General features: G+C 40.9%; 1 pseudogene; it reads right to left on the bottom strand.

The window, feature by feature from the left end:
• LOC135564240 (lactation elevated protein 1 homolog B-like) overlaps positions 1 to 23,943 on the bottom strand; it is a 62,922-nt pseudogene that overhangs the window by 21,342 nt on the left and 17,637 nt on the right.

Raw genomic sequence — 23,943 nt, forward strand, 5'->3', positions numbered from 1 at the left:
ACACTCTGTTTTTCATTATCTCAGTATATGACTGTGAAAGCGCTACAAATTAGCCTGCCCTTTCTATCGTTTCTCCAAGTTGTCTGCAGCATTGTGACGTATTTGTAGGCATATCATTGGAAGATTGGCCATAAGAGACTACATTTACCAGGGGTCCGCCCGGTGTCCTTTGTTGAAATTGTTGCGTAATCTCCAAGCTGCTCGCATTCATCCATGTGATTGAGACAGAGAGGAGACTTCCAGGAATGATATATCATGAAGAGATATGTGAAAAACACTTTGAGGATTGATTCTAAACCACGTTTACCATGTTTCAGTCGATATTATGGAGTTAATGTGGAAGAAAGTTTGGCGTTTGGATGAATGAATTTTCGTTTTTTTTTGGTAGCCATACATGACGCAGAAAACGGAGCGATATCTCCTGCACAAATAATCTTTCAGGAAAAACTGAACATTTGCTATCTAACTGAGAGTCTCCTCATTGAAAACATCCGAAGTTCTTCAAAGGTAAATTATTTTATTTGAATGGTTTTCTGGTTTTTGTGAAAATGTTGCCTGCTGAATGCTGACGCTAAATGCTAACGCTAAATGCTAACGCTAAATGCTAATGCTAAATGCTAACGCTAGCTATCAATACTGTTACACAAATGCTTGTTTTGCTATGGTTGAGAAGCATATTTTTGAAAATCTGAGATGACAGTGTTGTTAACAAAAGGCTAAGCTTGAGAGCTAGCATATTGATTTCATTTCATTTGCGATTTTCATGAATAGTTAACGTTGTGTTATGCTAATGAGCTTGCTGATAGATTTACACAATCCTGGATACATTTTCTTTTCTTAGCTAAACGTGACTCACAAAATGGAACGATTTCTCCTAAACAAATAATCTTTCAGGAAAAACTGAACATTTGCAATCTAACTGAGAGTCTCCTCATTGAAAACATCAGAAGTTCTTCAAAGGTAAATGATTTTATTTGAATGGTTTTCTGGTTTTTGTGAAAATGTTGCCTGCTGAATGCTAACGCTAAATGCTATGCTAACGCTAAATGCTGTTACACAAATGCTTGTTTTGCTATGGTTGAGAAGCATATTTTTGAAAATCTGAGATGACAGTGTTGTTAACAAAAGGCTAAGCTTGAGAGCTAGCATATTTATTTCATTTCATTTGTGATTTTCATGAATAGTTAACGTTGCGTTATGGTAATGAGCTTGAGGCTGTATTCACGATCCCGGATCCGGGATGGCTCGACGCAAGAAGTTAACATGGCTTTCGAAGACCTTAGAAAGGCAGGGTAGGATAGATATAGGTCTGTAACAGTTTGGGTCTAGAGTGTCTCCCCCTTTGAAGAGGAGGATGACCGCGGCAGCTTTTCAATCTTTAGGGATCTCAGACAATACGTAAGAGAGGTTGAACAGGCTTGTAAAGGGGTTACAACTATTGTGGTGGATCATTTTAGAAAGAGAGGGTCCAGATTGTCTAGTCAAGCTGATTTGTCGGGTTCCAGATTTTGCAGCTCTTTCAGAACATCAGCCATTCTGGATTTGGGTGAAGGAGACATTGGGAAGTCTTCGGCAAGTTGCTGTGGGGTGTGCAGAGCTGTTGACCGGGGTAGGGGTTACCAGGTCAAGTCTGGAGAGAACCAAGGGCTATATCTGTTCTTAGTTCTATATTTTTTGAATGGGGCGTGCTTATTTAAGATGGTGAGGAAATCACCTTTAAAGAATAACGGCATCCTCTACTGGGGGGAACGAGGTCAATATCCTTCTAGGATACCAGGGACAGGTCGATTAGAAAGGCCGGCTCGCTGAAGTGTTTTAAGGAGCGTTTGGCAGTGACGAGGGGTGGTCGTTTGACCGCGGACCCATTACGGACGCAGGCAGTGATCGCTGAGATCCTGGTTGAAGACAGCAGAGGTGTATTTAGAGGGCAGGTTGGTCAGGATGATATCTATGAGGGTGCCCGTGTTTATGGATTTAGTGTTGTACCTGGTAGGTTCCTTGATAATTTGTGTGAGATCTAGCTTAGATTGTAGGGCGGTCGGGGTGTTAAGCATATCCCAGTTTAGGTCACCTAACAGAACAAACTCTGAAGCTAGATGGGGGGCGATCAATTCACAGATGGTGTCCAGGGCACAGCTGGGAGCTGAAGGGGGTCGGTAGCAGACGGCAACAGTGAGAGACTTATTTCTGGAGAGATTAATTTTTAAAATTAGAAGTTCGAACTGTTTGGGCATAGACCTGGAAAGTATGACAGAACTTTGCAGGCTATCTCTGCAGTAGATTCTGGGGGTTTTGTGGACTCAAAAGATACTCTTGCACTGTCCGGTTGCCAGTGACCAAGAGCCCTCCTGACACTGAATAGATCACAGTGGGGATTTGGTGAGGTTTGTCGGGGTGAGGGGCCAGGGGACTGTGTGTTCTGGGTTACTCTGTGTGAGTATTTTGTGGATCACTAGGTAATAGTTGTCGGGCCGTTCTGTGTGAGCGGGGTAGGGTTGACTCTGTGTGGGCAAACCTTTTTATGTTCTGATGTTCTGTGTGGACGTCTGACCAGTTCTGTGTGAGCATCTGACCAATCCTGTGTGGGTGATCCTGGAAGTTCTGTGTGATTACCTAAGATTTCTTAAGTTTTATATGGATTCTGTGAATTATTTGAAATGATGATAAATTGTATGTGTGTATAATCAATTACTAGAGATTTGATAAGGTAATCCTGAGAATGATTAGATAAAATTTAAACCACCCATTCGTAGACGTACGTAGGTTTTGAGTTGGTATCTTAAATGGATAATTTGATAAAGATGAAGTTTTTAAGCACTATTAAAATAATCTACAAAATCTGGGAAATTGAGCTCTAGAAACTGATTAGAGTGTGTCCACTTTTGGTTATCTTACCCTAACGATGTAACTATAAATTATAATATAAAATAATATAACTACATATTGGATTATCTCCGTCTGGGTGAAACATTTGATATTTAACTGCCCTTAAGGTCTGAACATGTTATATTTTTTCTTCCCAGTATGAGAGAAGTTGCGGGATTTATTGAATAAACTGAATAAAGTTAGAGAGAATTAAGGGGGAATCTCGATGTAATTTATAATGTCGTACAAAGCCTAAGGGTTTCCATCAAACTAATTATCATTGCGTGATTAATGTGATGTAGTAAAGTAATTGATATATGTTGCATAAGTAAACATAATCTACTTTTATTAAAAGACGCAATATCTGTTTCCTGTCGATTTTATTCTTTGATTGCAAATATATTCATTTGGAATTTGAGAATCATAGCTGGAGTAACGTTTGTACTATTCAAATTGGGCTATTATTCTTCTGGGAATTGCCGACAGTGACGTATTTTGATTTTACTTGTAAATGGGGTTTATTTGAGGAGAATCTTTAATTTTTCGCACAGCATTACTGGTTCAGTGGTAGAATTCTCGCCTGCAACGTGGGAGGCCCGGGTTCCATTCCCAGTCATTGCGCTAGCTGAATTCTGAGTTTTTGATTGTCAATAATCTATTTGTATGTTTTGCCTGGAAAGTTATGGTCGCTAGTGTTTGTATAAGATATAAACTGAACGTTTTAATAGCTTGTCTGGTACAAATTGATAGAAGGGATAAATTGAACGTTTTCAATAGATTGTTTAGGTTAAATTGATAGACTAATTAAACTTAAAATAATAATGAAGCGAATTCTGATGCAAGACGATGTCTGTTCACTAAATTATCTGCTGGAATAATGTATTGAGAATTGAGTCGTATTTAAATAACTGTATCAATAGAGAAGACAGTTACCTAAATTAAAGAAATTCTGAATAATAGCGGCGGAGAGAGAATGGCGATAGAAAGTGATTATCGAAATGTTTTTCATTCTTATAGATTGACTGACGCATGTTATAATTTTGGCGCTGCGTGTGTTATTTTTAAAGAAATAGGATACATTTCATAAGTGTGAAGAGCAAAGAGAAGAGGAAGTTATAAAGTAGGGGTTTTAATCTTACGATAGAGGTAAGGAAAAACGTTGAAATGAGAGGGGTTATATTTTTGCCCACTGGGGGAAAAAGGAATAGAAGAGTTAAGCTGAAAGTTGTGAGTGAGTAGGACATTGTGAGAATAGATTCTGATGGTTCTTGATTCTTGGTTTGATTGTTTAAGTAACACCAGTTAATTTGAGCAGGAAAGTTCATGTAGTCTTAACATTATAGTATGTTTCCATTATGTGGAACAATGTCAGGTCATTAAAGGTGATTGCTGGATTGAGTAGTATAAGAGCCCGTTGGCAGAAGACTAAACTAATATGTTAAGGTGGGGGAGTATCATAGATTTTAATTATAGTGTTGTTACCGCAATAGTGAAAACAATTTCATATGTTTTGGGGAATGAAAGCTTTGTGGATATGAGTGGGAAAAAATAATAAGTTTGTTTTTATTTTTACGCTGATGAGACAGCGCCAACGTTTGAAAGATTTTAGATTTGTTTAAAAAAATCAGGATTGGTTTTTACTAAATTTATATCAACAGGTTGAAATTATTAGATTGCTGATTAAAGGTTTTTTTAGGAGTTGATTTAACTTAATTAAACATTGAATCATCCATATACATTGATGGTGATTAAAACTTATGATTAATGATTTGAGATACAGTGGAATTATCCTTAGGTTTGGTTTATAGTTTCACGTTTGAGTTTCTGAATCGATGTAGTGTAATGAATACTAACTAAGTGTTTTTGTGTTTTCTCCGGGAAAATTGATATTTCACTGTCTCTCTCTGGAACGTTTCCAGGGACTATACTCTTGGGGAGAGTGAGTGAAAACTATAAACTATAAACTACCACATTGGAGGGGGCCTGGAGGTTTTTTGTTTTAGAGCAAAGGTATTAAAGGGGAACTCACCACATGGGATTTTGATTCGTTTTTATTTTCTGATTTTTCATTACACACGCAAATTATTTTGATAAAGGAATGTTCTAGGAACATGTAAATACAACAATGTTGGAACTAGTTGATTATTGTTTGCAAATGGTTTAATATAGTGAAAAACACTGCTTTGAAGGGTTTTGTATGACCTATGACCTTCTGATGACTTTCCGTTGTGGCTTGATCACCCGCATTGGATAGCCATTTGGATAATGAAATGATGCTCATTTGTAATACTGCTTTCAAAATAATTTGTGTAATTGGTAAATATGTCTCTTAGCCATATTTGTAATTTCGACCACTATGAAGAGGGACAGGGCATTGCTTTTAACTAATGGTATGCTGCTTTCAGTCTATTTTCCTATGGCCATGGGGGTTAAATCATTTTTCTTTGGAGTTTTTTTCAGTTTAGTGATTTTAATTTGATTAGGTTAGCTGAAATTTTGTTTTACATTACTCTCATACGGAGAGATGTGTGTAAAACATGGGGGAGGATTCAGTTTTTTGAGGGTTTGAATTGAAGTTATACAACTTAAGTGATATGTGAATGAGTGTATTGTATTGTTGAGTGTATTGTATTGTTGTGTTTGTTTTGTTCTATTCCCGAGGTATAGGTCTAACTTCTTGATCCTTGGCTCTACGATGGAGTTGACAGTGAGATGAGGAGTATAAACCAATTTGAAAGAATAGTTTCAATAGAATGTTTTGATATTCTCTGTGAAATATGTTTAGATATGTGTATTAAGAATAATTGGTAAAAGTAATAATTTATCATGTAGTTAATGAACTGAACTAAACTGTTGTTCTGATCTGTTCTTTCGAGGTTATCATGAAAAGTGACATCAGACGGTATCTTAATGCATGGAAGAGATAATTGGACCGAATGGTGTGTGTATCTCAAAACCCCCTCTAACTGGCTGAAGAAGAGTGACAAAGGCGATGAAGGCTTTCCGAACCACTTCTACCGAGAGAAAAGAACCAAGCCAGAAATTGGTGTACAGTATCAGATCTAAGCTATCAACTGCTTTTCTTTCATGTTTCTCTCATACTGTGAGAGTCCACTTGGAGTGATCATGGAGAAAGACCTGTTCTAACATTTTTTTATGATGCTAGTATATTGGTTGACGAATGGACAAGACATGAGTGGTAAAGATGAGACATTGAAATTGGGACATTATCATGGGCCGTCCACTTTGAACTGTAAAGCTATCTGAAGAAGAACGAAAGAGACGCAGGAAGATGTAGTGCCTGAGGGGGGGGGTTTGGTCAACTGTGCCATTAAATTGTTTATACTTTTGTGGTATCAGGTTGATTGAAGAGGTCTACACCATGTAAATTGTAGTAATTTAGATTAAGAATGCATTGAGATACTGATCTGTATTATAATCATGATTTAAAAAGTTAGTAGTAGAATTATGGGATAATTATACTGAATGTAAGTAAATCTGCTAATATTGATGTGTGTTAAATTGAGGTTTTTATTTTGAATGATAAGACAAATTTGAATCACTGAGGAATGCTATTCTAAATATTGGTTGGATAAATAGTTGGGTTGTTACTTATGATTTGGAATATGAATGATTTCACTGCCCTATGCTCTATTCCTGAGTATATTTCTGAGCATGAGGACTTAGAGGGATGTCTGTCCTATATGTTGTGAGGAGGCCTGTGTTTAGACACTGGTTCTCATGTAACTTAGGGAGCATTTCTAAATATGTTATGTTTTTATTTTCCTCAAATGGATTATTCTGTGTTATTAAACATGTGCAAGTTTGTCTTGTAGAATAAAGGTTGTAAACTTAGTTTCAGAAGGGAGAAAGCTTACATATAAGCTAAGGTATTTGACATTGAGGGGATTTGAATTTTTATATTGAGTATGTAATTAATATTCTGATTCTTTAGAAGGGACAATGTCCCTTGAGAGGGGAATGTTGGGGAATAATCAGAATTGGTTGGTAACATAGGTAAGATGTTTTATATTCATCATATGTTTGTAAGTTACTTCTCATCAGAATGTTATTTTTGTATAATACTGTGGCAGGGTTGCAGTATCTGTTCTATGTCAAGACTAAGTTGCTTGGGCCGGAGAGAGGGGAGAGGTCAAGCGTGTATCTCTTGGCTCCACAATGTCTGTGTGCCAGTCAGTGTGTCTCTGTGATCTTGTCAAGATAGGATGGATTTGATATATGCCTGTTGATATGGAGGATTGGTTTATGGTTCTGAGTTTGAGAAAATACCATAGTTTAGGAGACAAAGCTGAACGATAAATTATGCCTATGCTGTCTCACTGTGTGTCTTTGCTATAAAGGATCTCAGTTGAAATGTGTGAGGGACTCTCAGAGAATTCATTGATAGACAATGAATTGATCTGAGAGTCACAGGGTTGTGATAGAGCTCATATAATTAAAGATGGACTTTGTGATAACTAACTTTGACTTGTGTGTGGTTTGCTCTCATGATTTGGTAAATAGAGGAAATTTCCACGACAATTGCAACTCCTCCCCCTTTGGCAGTTCTATCTTGACGGAAAGTGTTATAGTTGGGTATGGAAATCTCCAAATTTTTGGTGGCCTTCCTAAGCCAGTATTCAGACACGGCAAGGACATCAGGGTTGGCAGAGTGTGCTAAAGCAGTGAGTAAAACAAACTTAGGGAGGAGGCTCCTGATATTGACATGCATGAAACCAAGGCTTTTTCGATCACAGAAGTCAACAAATGAGGGTGTCTGGGGACATGCAGGGCCTGGGTTTATCTCCACATCACCCGAGGAACAGAGGAGGAGTAGGATGAGGGTGCGGCTAAAGGCTATCAAAACTGGTCTCCTAGAGCGTTGGGGACAAGGAATAAAAGGAGCAGATTTATGGGTGTTGGAGAATATATTCAGGGCATAATGTGCAGACAGCTGTATGGTGGGGTGCGGCTACAGCGGAGGTAAGCCCAGGCACTGGGTGATGATAAGAGAGGTTGTATCTCTGGACATGCTGGTTATAATGGGTGAGGTCACCGAATGTGTGCGAGGTGGGACAAAGGAGGTATCAGAGGTGTGAGGAGTGGAACTAGGGGCTCCATTGTAAACTAAAACAATGATAACTAACCTGAACAACAGTATACAAGGCATATTGATATTTGAGAGAGACATACAGCAAGGCATAAAGTAATCGCAGGTCTTGATTGGGAGAGCTTGCTAAAACAACAGGTGAGACAACAACAGCTAGTTTACAGCAGGTAAAATGGCGATGACTAGGCAGAGAGGGTCGGATTAACTACACACAGAGCCTGAGTTCGCGACTGGGGCCGACAGATAAAACATAAATAAACAGAATGGAATACCGTGATTAATGGACAGTCCAGCAGGCATCAGCTATGTAGCCAAGTGATGATAGTGTCCAGGGGGCAGCAGTAGATGGAACAGGGAAGCCGCCACTACGCTAGTAAGCGGGCGACATGGCGTTTAAAGTTAGTAGCCCGGGGGTGGTAGGGGGGTCTGTTCAGACGGAGGCCGGTTGAAGGCACAGCGGATGGAGTATTCGTCGGCAGAGTCGTCGTGGTGGTGCGGCGGGGGGTCGTGTCGACAGAGAATCCAAGCCAGATGGCGAAAGAGGTAATGTAGAATTTAGTTTGCTAGCAGGGAGATGTGCCTGGCTCACGGCTAACTGGTGTTAGCTTCGTGGCAGTGGCGTTAGCCAAGGTCCAGAGTTTACAGCAAGGATCCGGTGGAGTATTGGGCTCTAGCCGTGTATGAGTGTGGTTCGGGTGAACAGCTGAGTAGGCCGGGAGGTGGGCCTCAGGGATAGCTTCGGCACTGGGTGATCTTCTGTGAAGATCAGAAGTAGTGGTCCAGGATTATGGCAGGAATCCGGCGTTGTTGTGGAGAGACAGTTTGATACTGGTAGACTGGCGAGTATTATCCAGGCTAAAAACAGGGCTGGCTGTGCAGAAGGTAAAAGCCGCTAGCAGTGGCTAACAATGACTAAACAGCATGTAGCTAATTAGGTGGTTAGCTTCTGGAGGTTCTTGAATGTATTCTAAAATTAAAAATAATAGTGATTCCGTATCACATTGGGTGAGGCAGGTTACCGGAAGGTATAATCAAATTAAAAATCGAAAAGAGATTGAAATGGTTGATTGAGTGGTTGGGCTGGCTGGGGACATGGCGATTCAGACAGTTAGCAGGCCTGTGCTAACAAGCTAACAGTTAGTAGGCCGGGGCTAAACAAGCTAGCAGTTAGTAGACCGGGGCAGGCTAGCAGTTAGCAGGCCGGGTTAGCAAGCAAGCAGATAGCAGGGGCTAGAAAGTTAGCCTTTGGGGGACATCGTGCGGTGACGTCAATAAACCGGTCGTGGAATTAGTAGGATTCCAAGTAGCTCTAGGTAGCTAGCAGGCCTAGCTGGTTAGCACAATGGGCCTTTTGCGGGCGTCGCGCCTGAGGGGCCTGTTGGAGTCCTCGGGCAGATTATGTCGGTATTCCAGTCGTAAGGGATCAGCGGGGTGCCATGCCCCGTACCGGCTGTAGAGGGGGTCCGGATATTGTAGCCCAGGAGTATGCTTCGGTGGTAGCACAGGAGCCCTGGCCGGGCTAGCTTCAAGCTAAGTGGATGGAAACGCTAGCCATGAGTAGTTATCCGGGGTTGCGGTTAGCTAGTTGTGAAGATCCAGATGAAAATGTTCCGTTTGCTGTGGTAATCCGGCGATAAAAATAATAGGTCCGTTATGCTCTGGTTAGAGTCACGTTGTTCAAACTGGCGAGAGCTATTCGAGCTGAAGGTTAGCTGATGACCGCTGGCAATGGTTTGCTGACTGATAGCTGGCTAGCTTCAGTTGAGGGATTCCAGATCCAAAGTAAATATAGATACTTTAGGGGGGAAAAAGCAGATCCACGCTACATTGGGTGAGGCGGGTTGCAGGAGAGTATGTAGATGTTGAGGTTTAGCAAAATTTATTTTAAAAGAGATACGAAGAAAAATATGTAAAAAAACAATATATACAAAGGGACACGACAGGACAAAGACATCTGACTGCTACGCCACCTTGGATTAAGTCTTTGGTACTTTGGTGCGAAAAGTGAAAATCAGTCCCAGAACAACAGCAAAGGACCTTGTGAAGATGCTGGAGGAAACAGGTACAAATTATCTTTATCCACAATAAAAAGAGTCCTCTAATTGAACTGAAAGGCAACTCAACAAGGAAGAAGCCACTGCTCCAAAACTGCCATAAAAAAGCCAGACTGGTTGCAACTGCACATGGGGACAAAGATCATACTTTTTGGAGAAATGTCCTCTGGTCTGGTGAAACAAACACAGAACTGTTTGGCCATAATGACCATCGTTATGTTTGGAGGAAAAAGGGGGAGGCTTGCAAGCCGAAGAATACCATCCCAACCGTGAAGCACGGGGGTGGCAGCATCATGTTGTGGCGGTGCTTTGCTGCAGGAGGGACTGGTGAACTTCACAAAATAGATGGCATCATGAGGAGGTAAAATTATGTGGATATATTGAGGCAACATCTCAAGACATCAGTTAGGAAGTTAAAGCTTGGTCGCAAATGGGTCTTCCAAATTGACAATGACCCCAAGCATACTTCCAAATTCGTGGCAAAATGGCTTAAGGACAACAAAGTCAAGGTATTGGTATTGGCCATCACAAAGCCCTATAACCTCAACCCTTTAGAAAATGTGTGGGCAGAATTGAAAAATCGTGTGCGAGCAAGGAGGCCTACAAACCTGACTCAGTTACCCCAGCTCTGTTAGGAGGAATGGGCCAACATTCACCCAACTTATTGTGGGAAGCTTGTGGAAGGCTGCTCAAAACGTTTGACCCAAGTTAAACAATGTAAAGGCAATGCTAAAAAATACTAAATGAGTGTATGTAATCTTCTGACCCACTGGGAATGTGATGAAAAAAAAAACTGAAATACATCATTCTCTATACTATTATTCTGACATTTCACGTTCTTAAAATAAAGTGGTGATCCTAACTGACCTAATACAGGGAATATTTACTAGGATTAAATGTCAGGAATTGTGAAAAACTGAGTTTAAATGTATTTGGCTAAGGTGTATGTAAACTTCCGACTTCAACTGTATGTGGACCTAGCTCGAGGCTAGCTCAAGGCTAGTTGGTGCTTGCTTTGGGACAGAGGAGTTAGCTAACAGTAGCCACTCATTTGCAGCTAGGTAGCTGCGATGATCCGGTGTAATGATCCAGAGCGTGAAAGTGAAATTAAGATATACACGAAAAAGACCGGCTATTTACATGGGATAAGACACGGGATAAGACAACGACAAACACACATGTCCTACTGCTACTCCATCTTGGATCATAAATAAACTTTTAGTTTATTAGCTTGAACAAATGGTTACAATATACTCTATTCCATTCTAAAAGATAACAGAGAGGTGAACTCTCAATTCATATAATGCACTTGCATATATTAAGCATCCTATCAAGTCAATTGACCAAGTAGTGAACATAAATCATCACTACGTAGAATTGCAGGATTGTCTTTGGTGTGGTGTATTCATGAATCTCAATAAACTATAACCTAAATGCATTATTACCTCCACCTTTTCCCAATTCACATTTTCAATTGCCCGGGCCCTGCATCTCAACTAATAGCCTATTTAGGCTAAATATCCCAAGCAGGGCTACAGCAACTTCCAGAGAGGGTCAGTCTCCTCGGACTTTCGACAGGCCTCCGCAGTGCCAACACATAGACATAGCCTATATAGTTCTTCATCATTCTCGCCACTGCCGAAGAGAAGACAATGAAGAAACCACCATTTACCTACCTCTAGGCTGCTATACATATTTATTTGGTTTGTCATTGTAGACAGTTGCTATGGCGCCCTAGCAGCAGCCTAAGCAGAGAGCTCCTGTATATTTTGTAAATATTGTTTTGTGGCATTTTTTTTTTCCTAAAATATTTTTGTTTTAAGAATGAACAATTAAGATAGCTAATATAATTAGAATCCACCACAATGTTAAGACTGAAGCTGGCAAGTAATTTGTTTGTTTGGCTAGCTAGCTAATGTTAGCTGGCTAGCTGTTTTGATTCGAATGCCAGCCAGTGTCAGGAGGTTGAGGATGAATGGAGAGCAGTCAAAAGCAAGATGGCAGAGATGTGCAGCGATGAAGATCAAAGGGAAGTAACAAGGCTGCTCTTTAATTATTATTGAATTGTGGTGTGCTTTCTGGTGCCATGTGACTGTCATAGCATCACCCAAGGGCTCCCGAGTTGTGCAGTGGTCTAAGGCACTGCATCTTAGTGCTAGAGGCGTCATTACAGACCCTGGTTTGAGTCCAGGATGTATCACAACCAGCCATGATTGGGAGTCCCATAGGGCGGCGCACAATCGGCCCAGCGTTGTCCGGGTTAGGGTTTGGCCGGGGTAGGTTGTCATTGTAAATAATAATTTGTTCTTAACTGACTTGCCTAGTTAGATAAAGGTTACATAAATAAAGCAATTTAAAGTGGGTGCTTCATTTTGGTAGAAGTGAAGGAGTAGCTAGCTAGTTACCTACTACGGAGTCCAAGGACAGCGAGAAACCTTGATGAGACCGCACTTCCTGCCTGCCTACAGACTTTCTCTCCCTGCTTGACCACCTCCATCAAATGACCACTCAAGCCATGAACTTTCTAATGACTGTCCATCTCATGATGTTGTTTTTCTAAATTACTTTTTTTGTGTGCTTTGAAGAGCTGAGATTCTTTGAAAAGCGCTTTATAAGTTGAATAATAATAATAATGTATTATACTATATTGTGTTTCATGGAATTTTAGTGGTAATTAAATATATATGTAATTTATCAAAATATATTTTCCCAAAATAATTTGACCAGCTCCGTGTATTCTCAAATTGAAAAAAGTAAGGGAGAGCCGCTCCTGTTTGTGTGTGTGTTTGTGTGTGTGCGTATAGGTCAACACATGACAGCTGATTAGCGTCTTGAGTCATTTCTATTGTCTCACCCTGGCCATGGTCATGGTCACACACGCCACACACACACACACACACACACACACACACACACACACACACACACACACACACACACACACACACACACACACAACAATCCTCAACAATCCCTCGAGGTTGAGGATGATCACTTCTTCACAGGTTTTTTGGGTGGCGTGCTTGTTGTGGATCCTGCTGTGGTTCAGCAGGCCGATAGTGGAGCCACAGTAGTCGCCAGGTGGATCTGTTTATGGAGTAGAGTTCCCAGTTTGTGTTTATGTTGCATTTTTTTAGGTTCGATTTCAAGGTGTCTTTTTGTCTTGGCTTTTGTTCTCCTTGTGTCCCCTCTGCCAGTTGGTCACAGATCAGTTGTTTGGGCAACCTTGAGTCGCGCTCGCACACACCACTACACCTGACTGCAAATGGTCACAAAGCGGATTTCTGTCGAGGATAAGTAGCTAAGCCAACGTGGTGAAGCTGAGCTAGTCAATTAAACAGACTGAGTGAAGATAACGCCAATGAAAGCGAGAGACCGAGAGAACGAGAGAATGAGACAAAAAGAAAGAAAACAAAAAATGTAAGCAATATGAATTCGAACAGGGGCCACAATGGCAAACAAAGCAACTCCACAGATGGCCGCACACAGGTGTGTGAAGTGTGTGTGATTGTGTGTGATGGATGTCACTTTGTGAAGAGGGCCCTGACAGCATTATTGTCCATGAGCTGCTGCTGGCCCACGCAAGTACTCTACAGTCATTATCTATTAGCACTATGGAACAGCTGCCCTTTCCAGCTTCAACAACGAAAACTGCATGGCAGTACAGTGAATCAATCAACGCATCATGTCAAGAGGACATTGACAAACATATGAGCAACTGATTGAATGACTATCTTGCCAAAGAGTAAAACTGTACTGTATTTCCATTCCCCCCAATATCTCTATGATCATTATAATCCATCTCCTTGGTCAAATCCACTCTAATGTATTTAATTAGGAATGAAGAAGTCCATGTAGAGAATTACAGTAGGGTTGATGAACTTGTTGTGGATAAAAGGAAGGGTATTCCTTTCATCTTATGGTCCCCCCCTCCTTTACCGTCCCTCTCTTTTCCTCTCTTTTACTTCTCCGGTTTCATACAAACACTTATGACTGCCATACCCACAGCAGAAGCTGCCTTTCTTAGCCTGGAGTGTCTTCCGCTTTCGCATGCTAACCCCTCTTGCCCTCTGCCAATAGTACATTAGCATCTCAGCTAAAGCCTTGATTTTGCTACAGGGCAGCAAGGGGCACTCTCCTTACAGCAAATTAAGGTGTGTCTGTGTGTGTGTTACATCCACATAAAGCGAAGGTGCTGGGCCCTATATACTCACTGAATAGGCCTAATTTCCTCCAGCCGCTGTTTTTTATTTTCATTTCAAAAGAATCATCTAATTATAAGCTTTTATCAAACCTGTATTTGTTTATTCATGGGCCCTAAACACACCGCACACTCCAAGGGCTGATTTTGATTGCTGAATATGAAGAGAGAGAGAGAGAAAGGTTTCCAAGAGAAAAAGGGGGGGCATACAGCACTTGTGCAACAGAAATTTGGTGCGACCGCCACCGTAACCGCTGTCGATATTTAAATGAGCATCCAATTACTCTAACGGGGAGTCAGTTTACTGCAACATCGCACTTGGGTGCCAAATTAAGCTTCTTTTGATCTTACACCCCTTTACGTACACAACAACACAACCTATAAGTAAATTTCACAAATAGGCCTCACTGACTGGGGGTCTGAGACAATGAAAGCCTGAAGCGCTTTCTTCCCACTCTCTCACTCTTCTGTCTCTCTTCTCGGTCTCTTTCGCTCCATCTCTCCATCCCTCTCTCCATCTCAGGCCTCCTTCTTAATGGACAGTATTCATTAGGGAGACTTGGAGGGGGGCAAAAGTGGGGAAGGCTACAAATTACTGATAATGGCGCGGTGCTAATGAAGAGAATGCAGAAATGTCATTAGCATTTAAGAGGATAAGATCCATCTGACCTGCTGCCGCCGCCAGTCGCTTTCCAGTGCCACTCACTTAAGGAAGCAGGAGAGTGAGACTGATACCCAGATAGCCTCATTTGCATGGCTGAGTGGAGGAGGATGCTGATTGGTATGGACCCTCAACCACCCCACCTTGTTCCCCCCTCCTTCCCTCCCTCTCGCCATCCTCTTGTTTATGCATCACAAACAATGTCACACGTGTGCGTTGTCCATATTCGCTGGTAGCAACTGTTGACAAGCAAAGAAAGCAAAGCAGGATGCAAGAGAAGAGAGAGAGGAGCTGCATGTGCGGCAGTTTAAAATGTGAAAAGGCAGAACAAAAGGAGATGCTCTGGATCCACACAGATGCACCCTGAGAGTGATTAGAGAGACAGTGCCTATGGTGACCTTTGACACCCCATCCCCATAAGGATGAATGAAAGTAATAGTCTTATTGTCACTCACTGAGAAGCAAGGCTATATGTCTCTCAATGTAGATGGAACCTAGCTAGCATGTCAATGAGCTAAAGAGCAGAGTTGTGATCTTATTTGTCCCAGTGAATAAATCATTACTGTTAGAATTGTTGGGAAGGCAACAGCAGTTATTTTAATGCTTTTAAGAGGTGCACATGATCCACAGTGAATATGTGCAGTTGCAGCTTCCTTTATATAATGAATAGCCATGTTAAAGGAGCAGTGCAGTCAAATATGCAATTGTTCTGTGTTTTTCCCCCACACTGTGTCCCTGTTTCCACCCCCCCCCCCCCCCACACACACACTGTGACATTATGATAATGCACTTCAGGTGTAAGAGCTGTTTGAAAATACTGCCTAAAGTTTCAGCTTTTTTGGCTGGCTGGGATTTTTGGACCACCTGTTGATGTTAATATACCAATAACAAAGTTGGTCCTCTTTTCTGCCAATAACAGCTAGTTTTCAGGTTACACATCCCTCCCATTAGGCTCCTCCAATTAGCCCCCTCGCTCAGACCACTCCCAGACAGCCCTGGCAAAATGTTTGCTAAGAAGCTTTTTCTGGTTATTTTTTTACCCTTTTAATTGAAAACAATCACAGTAAGGTACTTAATTGTTACTCAGAAATTATGTGATATTGAGATAAAAACAGCTGCATTGGACCTTTAAACATCTCTGTTTCAGTGCCTGGTTGTGCCTGAGTATGTTCTCACACGAACCGCTAGGTGGCTACAGACCTGTTTATATGAGTCTGAGGAGAATCATTACTCAGCCCTCAGATGGCTCTGTAAGCAACAGGAGAACATGAAAACATGCTTCAGAGCCATTAGCCTGAGTATTATAACCTCCTGTTCATTAGTATAAATGAGATGTTAATGTTTTGAAGGATCTGACAATTCTGTCTATGTCATCCCCAATAAATGGCACATAAAACTAATTCTTATTAGTTTGTGCAGTTCATAGTTGTGCTGTTTGTTACCTACTATATAGCTTGTGTCCAAAAACACCTGCTTGAGTTACCTCAAGTCCTCCTTCACACACACATGCGAGCTCACCTGAAACTGTTCAAAACACAAGAGGCAGGTTTCATTGCTGATCTCCATGGTAACCGGCTAAATGGGGTCATAGGTGACAATTTTCCCTAGCCTTTGTTGAGGAGTGCTTCGGTGGATCCCTTTAACAACGCTGCATAAGCGTCAGACAAACATTTTAAAGCACACCTGCATCTGAAACGTATCTGCGGCAATTTAATTTATATGCATAATCAGAGTTAGCTAGGTTACTTTCTAAATGTAATACATTACAGTTACTAGTTACCGGTCCAAAAGTGTAATCCGTAATGTAACTTTTGGATTACATTCAGTTACTTTTAAGAGGCATTGGAAGAAGACAACAAATTATGTTACCAATTGAACAACATCTGTTGCAGGATAAATCAATGCTAAAGTTTACAAAGCTGGCCATATATAGGATGTAAAATTTTACTTTATGGGTTGGTTATGTAGGTTTCTTCTAACCCATCGCTTTCTACTACATGTAATAATATGATTGAATTATATCTTTACATTAATAACCAAAGTCTATCAGAATTCCAGTCATTCCAATAAATGTTATACTCCTTGATCTTCAAGAATAGGACTTGGAAATATGGAAGTATAGATTAGCCAAATTGTTTTACCTGACCATGACCCCAAAACTAAGGACTTATTAGCCAGCTCTACTCTGTTGTTTATGATTTTATTGTCATGGAGGACTGACTGGGCTCACTGATTCGAGTTCAAAAATAAATGCTGCTCTCATGGAATGGCATACTTTGAGCACTACTGAAAAAGTGCTATTTACATGTGACAAATGAAAGCAATTTGATTTAGGACTATTGTTTACCTTTTTGTTGGTGACACTTTGATATCTTGACAATATACAGCTATTTAAAGGGCAAATCCACACATGAAATAATAAAAAAATGTTCGCCCCACCTCTGTTTTGGTAAAAAGCTGAGGAATGGGTCTGGAGAAATATAACCACTCTCAGATTAATAGACGGAGCTATGGATGCAAGGACTGACCATCCATGATATCAAAATTATAGTTTTAACCATGTTTTGTTTTTTTGCATTTATTTTGTTTACAAACATCGGAGTAAAAAAAGCTTATATTTTGGGTTCTCGTGGAGAACTAAGCTCATGAGGATTTTATAAGTTATTTTCGTCAAGAATCAATGGATATATATATATATATATATATATATATATATATATATATATATATACATTGATTCTTGACGAAAATAACTTATAAAATCCTTATGAGCTTAGTTCTCCACGAGAACCCAAAATATAAGTACCAGTCAAAAATATAAGTACCAGTCAAAAGTTTGGACACACCTACTCATTCAAGGGTTTTTCTTTATTTTTATTATTTTCTACTTTGTAGAATAATATAGTGAAGACATCAACACTATGAAATAACACATATGGAATCATGTAGCAACCAAAAAATTGTGAGATTTAAAGGAATTTTAATTATTAGACTTCTGTTGTTTTGAATTTGGCGCCCTGCAATTTCACTGGCTGTTGGAGAGGTGGGACTCTAGCATCCCGAACGATCCCAGAGAGGTTAAGGAGTGAAAGAGACTGGGTCCTCCCTGACCTGGACTAAAGCATCCGCCAACTCCTGGACAGTCTGTGGTGCAACGTGGCGTTGGTGGATGGAGCGAGACATGTGGTCCCAGATTTGCTCATTTAGATTCAGGTCTGGGGAACGGGCGAGCCAGTCCATAGCATCAGTGCCTTCCTCTTGCAGGAACTGCTGACACACTCCAGCCACATGAGTTTTAGCATTGTCTTGCATTAGGAGGAACCCAGGGCCAACCGCACCAGCATATGGTCTCACAAGCGGTCTGAGGATCTCATCTCGGTACCTAATGGCAGTCAGGCTATCTCTGGCGAGCACATGGAGGGCTGGAGGATGTTGCAGGCAGCAGAATGTTCTCCACGACGTCTCCAGACTGTCACGTCTGTCACATGTGCTCAGTGTGAACCTGCAGAAAGCCTTAAGGGTTTGTTTAAATCATTAGACATTTTATGTGGTTTTATTTTTAAATAAATGCACGTTTGATGTCGTCTTATTCTGGAATGGAATTCTAGAATGGACGAAAGGAGGGGTCACGAAGAATTGGTATAGGGCTTACCAAACCTAAAATGAACCTATACTTTTTTGTATGGTGTGGTGGTTATGGAGAACATGGGGAAAAGGAGACCAGTGAATCGTTAGAATCGGAGGAGAGACACTGTCACTGTGTTGTGGGATTTGTTGGATGGGATCTTTTCAATTCAGTTAAATTGGGTATGCAGGAGGATGGAAATGTTTTGAAGAGCTATTTGAAGGGCTTCCGAAGGACAGGAAAGGGAAGGGAGAGGAAACATTTTAATGGTGTAGAAAGCCCTGTATTCAAAAACGTCCTAATGAGAAATGATCACCGTCATTGGGAATTGACAGAACAAGGGGATTTCATTATAAAATTAATGAGAAACACCATTCTCTATCCAAATTATACCATTACTTTAGGATATTATTATTGTTTCCATAGGGAGTTATGAAGAGTTGTAGTTCTAAGTTGATTAGTTATTTGAATGTTTACTTTTTGATGTAACAGGTTTTTGTTTAATCACGTGTTTGAAAGGGGGAAAGTACCACTTCCCTGAGGTCCTGGTCTTCGGGGTACTTATACAGTGGTACTGTTTTCAGGCTACATATAGAAAGGAAATATATGTTAATAAAGGATGACTGCTACTTCAAATGGATTGTTATATATGTATTGCTGATTTCATATTGTGTTTTTATTTTTTAGAAAAATATCACCAGATTGGGATCCTGGAGTGGGAATTCTGCGAGGGGTTAGAGTGCTATCTTCAGGATCTGGTAACTCTTCCTAGAGGACGCCAGTAGAATACGGAGTAAGGGATAATTTAGAAAATGGGTTTAGCAGTAACAGTTGACATTAGTTTTAGAGATGTTATTAAGAAAAGGTTAATGACATAATTCATCATATTGTCAATGTTAGTCTGGTTCGCCTGAAACAGAATGTAAAGACCTTAACTTCTTGGTGACGGGGCAATATTTTCACGTCCGGATGAAATGCATGCCCAAATTCAACTGCCTGCTACTCATCCCCAGAAGATAAGATATGCATATTATTAGAATATTTGGATAGAAAATACTCTAAAGTTTCTAAAACTGTTTGAATCATGTCTGTGAGTATAACAGAACTTATTTAGCAGGCAAAACCCTGAGGGCAAACCATTCAGATTTTTTTTTGAGGTTACTCTTTTTTCAATGACTTTTCATTGGGAACCCAGATCTCTAAGGGACCTTCTTGCAGTTCCTACCGCTTCCACTGGATGTCAACAGTCTTTAGAAATTGGTTAAGGTTTTTCCTTTGAGAAATGTAGAAGTAGCCCTGTTCAGAACGAGGGTAACTTGTAGTGTGCTGTTTCTTAGAGGCGCTTGCAGAAAGCATGCTACAGTTTGTTTTCCTCCTGTATTGAACACAGATCATCCTGTCTTCAAATTTATCGATTATTTACATAAAAAAGTACGTAAGTGGTATTACAAAAGTAGTTTGAAATGTTTTGGCAAAGTTTACAGGTAACTTTTGAGATATTTTGTAGTCACGTTGCGCAAGTTGGAACCGGTGTTTTTCTGGATCAAACGCGTCAAATAAATGGACATTTTGGACATATATCGACGGAATTAATCGAACAAAAGGACAATTTGTGATGTTTATTGGACATATTGGAGGGCCAACAAAAGAAGCTCATCAAAGGTAAGGCAAGAATTATATTTTTATTTCTGCGTTTTGTGCCTGTGTCGTGCCTGCAAAGTTGAAATATGCTTTTCACTCTTTGTTTACGGAGGTGCTATCCTCAGATAATAGCATTGTTTGCTTTCGCCAAAAAGCCTTTTTGAAATCTGAAGGTGCTCTTATTATCCATGGACTTTACAGTGTCCCAAAACGTTTTGGAGTTTGTGCTACAGGATTCACATTTCTGTTTGAAAAAGCTAGCTTTTGCTTTCCTAACTGCCTGTGTATATTGGTTCCTAACTTCCCTGAAAAGTTTCATAGCGCTGGGGCTATTCAATGCTAATACTGTATGCCAGAGGATGTTTTTATGTTGGTCAAGGTCAGTCAGGTCTGGAGTGAACCAAGTGCTATATATTTTCCTGGTTCTACATTTTTTGAATTGGGCATGCTTATTTAAGATGATGAGGAAAGCACTTTTCGAGAATAACCCGGCATCCTCTACTGACGGAATGAGGACGATATCCTTCCAGGATACCCAGGCCAGGTCGATTAGAAAGGCCTGCTCGCTGAAGTGTTTTAGGGAGCGTTTGACGGTGACGAGGGGAGGTCGTTTGACCGCGGACCCATTACGGACGCAGGCAATGAGGCAGTGATCACTGAGATCCTGGTTGAAGACAGCAGAGGTGTATTTAGAAGGCAGGTTGGTCAGAATGATATCTATGACGGTTTACGGATTTTGGGTTGTACCTGGTAGGCTCATTGATAATTTGTGTGAGATTGATGGCATCTAGCTTAGATTGTTGGACGGCCAGGGTGTTAAGCATGTCCCAGTTTAGGTCACCTAACAGTACGAGCTCTGAAGATAGATGGGGGGCAATCAATTCACATATGGTGTCCAGGGCACAGCTGGGGGCTGAAGGTGGTCTATAACAAGGTTGAATCTGGCTCGAATTGATTGGGCACAGCCCTGGATAGCATGACAGAACTCTGCAGGCTATCTCTGCAGTAGATTGCAACTCCGCCCCCTTTGGCAGTATTATCTTGTCAGAAAATGTTATAGTTAGAGTTGGATATTTCAGGATTTTTGGTGGCCTTCCTAAACCAGGATTCAGACACAGCTAGAACATCCGAGTGGGCAGAGTGTGCTAAAGCAGAGTGTGCTAAAACAAACTTAGGGAGGAGGCTTCTAATGTTAACATGCATGAAACCAAGGCTTTTACGGTTACAGAAGTCAACAAATGAGAGTGCCTGGGTAATAGGAGTGGAGCTAGGCACTGCAGGGTCTGGACTAACCTCTATATCACCAGAAGAACAGAAAAGGAGTAGGATAAGGGTACGGCTTAAAGGCTGTAAGAACTGGTAGTCTAGTGCGTTCGGAACAGAGAGTAAAAGGAGCAGGTTTCTGGTGCGCGGAAGAATATATTCAAGGCATAATACACAGACAAGGGTATGGTAAGATGTGAATACAGTTTAGGTAAACCTAGGCATTGAGTGACGATGAGAGAGGTTTTGTCTCCGGAAACACCATTTCAACCAGTTGAGGTCACCACGTGTGGGAGTTGGAACAAAAGGGCTAGCTAAGGCATATTGAGCAGGGCTAAAGGCTCTACGGTGAAATAAGACAATAATCACGAACCAAAACAGCGATGGACAAGGCATATTGACATTAGGGAGAGGCATGCGTAGCCGTGTGATCATAAGGACCAGTGAGTAGCTAGGCGAGCTGGAGACACAGCGATTCAGAGAGATAACCGGCTGGGGCTAGCAGAAGGGCCTTAGGGGGACGTCATAACGGAAGAGCCTGTTGAAACCCCCTCGGGCGGATTACATCAGTAGACCAGTCGTGATGGATCGGCGGGGCTTCGTGTTGGCAGTAAAAGGGGTCCGGGCCAATTGGCAAAATAGGTATATTTTGTAGCCCAAGGAGTGGCTGATGGATCTCTTCAGCTAGCCGAGAGATGGGCCTAGCACGAGGCTAGTTCCAGGCTAACTGGTGCTTGCTTCAGGACAGAGACGTTAGCCAGGTTCAAAGCATGCGGAAGGAATCCGGAAATGTGTAGATTTGATGGAGAAAAAGCAGTCTGGTATGCTCTGTTTGAATCCCGCTGTGCAGACTGACATTAGTTGACCGGGCTAAGGTTAGCTGATGACTGCTAGCAGTGGCTAACTGACTACTAGCTAGTAGCTGGCTAGCTTCTGTTGGGTGTTCTGGTTCTAAAGTATAGAAAATAGCAGATCCATACCACATGTAATCCGTTACTTCCCAATCCTGTTTATAATGGTACACAATTTTAGTATTGCATTAGGACCAACAGAGAGTGAGGTAATGATAGAATACAGAATGCATGGGAGGTGATTGACTTGCTCAAAGTCAAGCCTCTGATAGCTGTATATGATAGCTGTATATAATGAGATAGGAGGTAATATACTAGGATAATAAAAACGTTTCTGGATGTCCAACATGAATCTGTTGAAATGGACCCTTCTTACATCCATTATCCACATGAGAGTAGAACATATCCATGAGCATGGTCTTTCCTGTCCCTGGAATTCACCTAAAAAAAAGAGACAAGAAAGAAACATATGGATCATAAAATATAGCTAACAATATCTGAAGAAAGCATGAAACAACATGGCAATAACACAAGTAGTCAGTAGTCACAGGGTCAGCATCAAACAGAACGTAAGTAAGTGTTAGAACTGTCAGATAATGTGTTATAACCTGTAGATAATGTTTTAACTGGCCGACCATTTGTTATAACTTGCGGATAATGTGTTATAACTTGCAGATAGCGTTTTAACTGGCAGATAATTAAGTGATATTTCCCGAGAAGTCGGTGTTTGGAAGATATATTGGAACAGGTGTTGTTAGGTCTGAGCCGAAGGCTCAGTCTTTTTTTTCTGCATCTATGGACGAGACCCAGTCGTTCTGTCTTTTTGTTCTGTATCTGTTGACACAACCCAGTTTTTCGCTCTAAATGTTCCATTGCCATGCTGGCTGGCAACATTCTTGTCCCTTGGTTGCTAGCTAGCCAACTACGGCTAAATTACTGTCACTTTAAACAGTGCAGCCAGAATAACAGCAAAGTAACTGCATTTTAGTTTGTTTAAGCTGTTTTCTAGTGACATTTATTTGGATACATCCATAACAATGAGCTAATGAGGCACGATTTTGCCTGGCACAGAAAATGTGCTCTCTCGTCAGGACACTATTGTTCAGAGGAGCTAGTTAAGAACACAGCTAACACAATGACTTCAAATTGAAGCTGAAAATACAGCAAACTAGCTGCATTTCATTCAGTTTTACCTGTTTTGTATTGATATTTCTTTGTATATATCCATAAACATTATGTTGATTCATGATTTCGACTGGCTGAAAAAGCTGCCTGCCTGTCTGTCTCATCCCAACTCCTGACACCTTCATTACTATTTCTTTATATATATCCATAAACATTATGTTGATTCATGATTTCGACTGGCTGAAAAAGCTGCCTGCCTGTCTGTCTCATCCCGACTCCTGACACCTTCATTACTATGTGACAGCTGGAGATAGAATTTGAATATTGAAACAATGTGGCAAATGTTGGAGACAGAAAGCAATGTTTATACAAATCTCCGCTGTTGAAAAGTCAATGTTAGTCTAAAAGAAATGTGAGATAATGTCTAGATGCTTTTTATAGCGGAGATCAAGTTTATAAATTGCCTGGCTGCAGCTGGATTGCGCAGTCAAATGGAACAGAGAAAATAGGCATTTTAACATCATAGATTTAACCAGTGGTAATTTGT

Source organism: Oncorhynchus nerka, linkage group LG24, assembly GCF_034236695.1.
Source record: "Oncorhynchus nerka isolate Pitt River linkage group LG24, Oner_Uvic_2.0, whole genome shotgun sequence".
Taxonomy (NCBI): Eukaryota; Metazoa; Chordata; class Actinopteri; order Salmoniformes; family Salmonidae; genus Oncorhynchus; species Oncorhynchus nerka.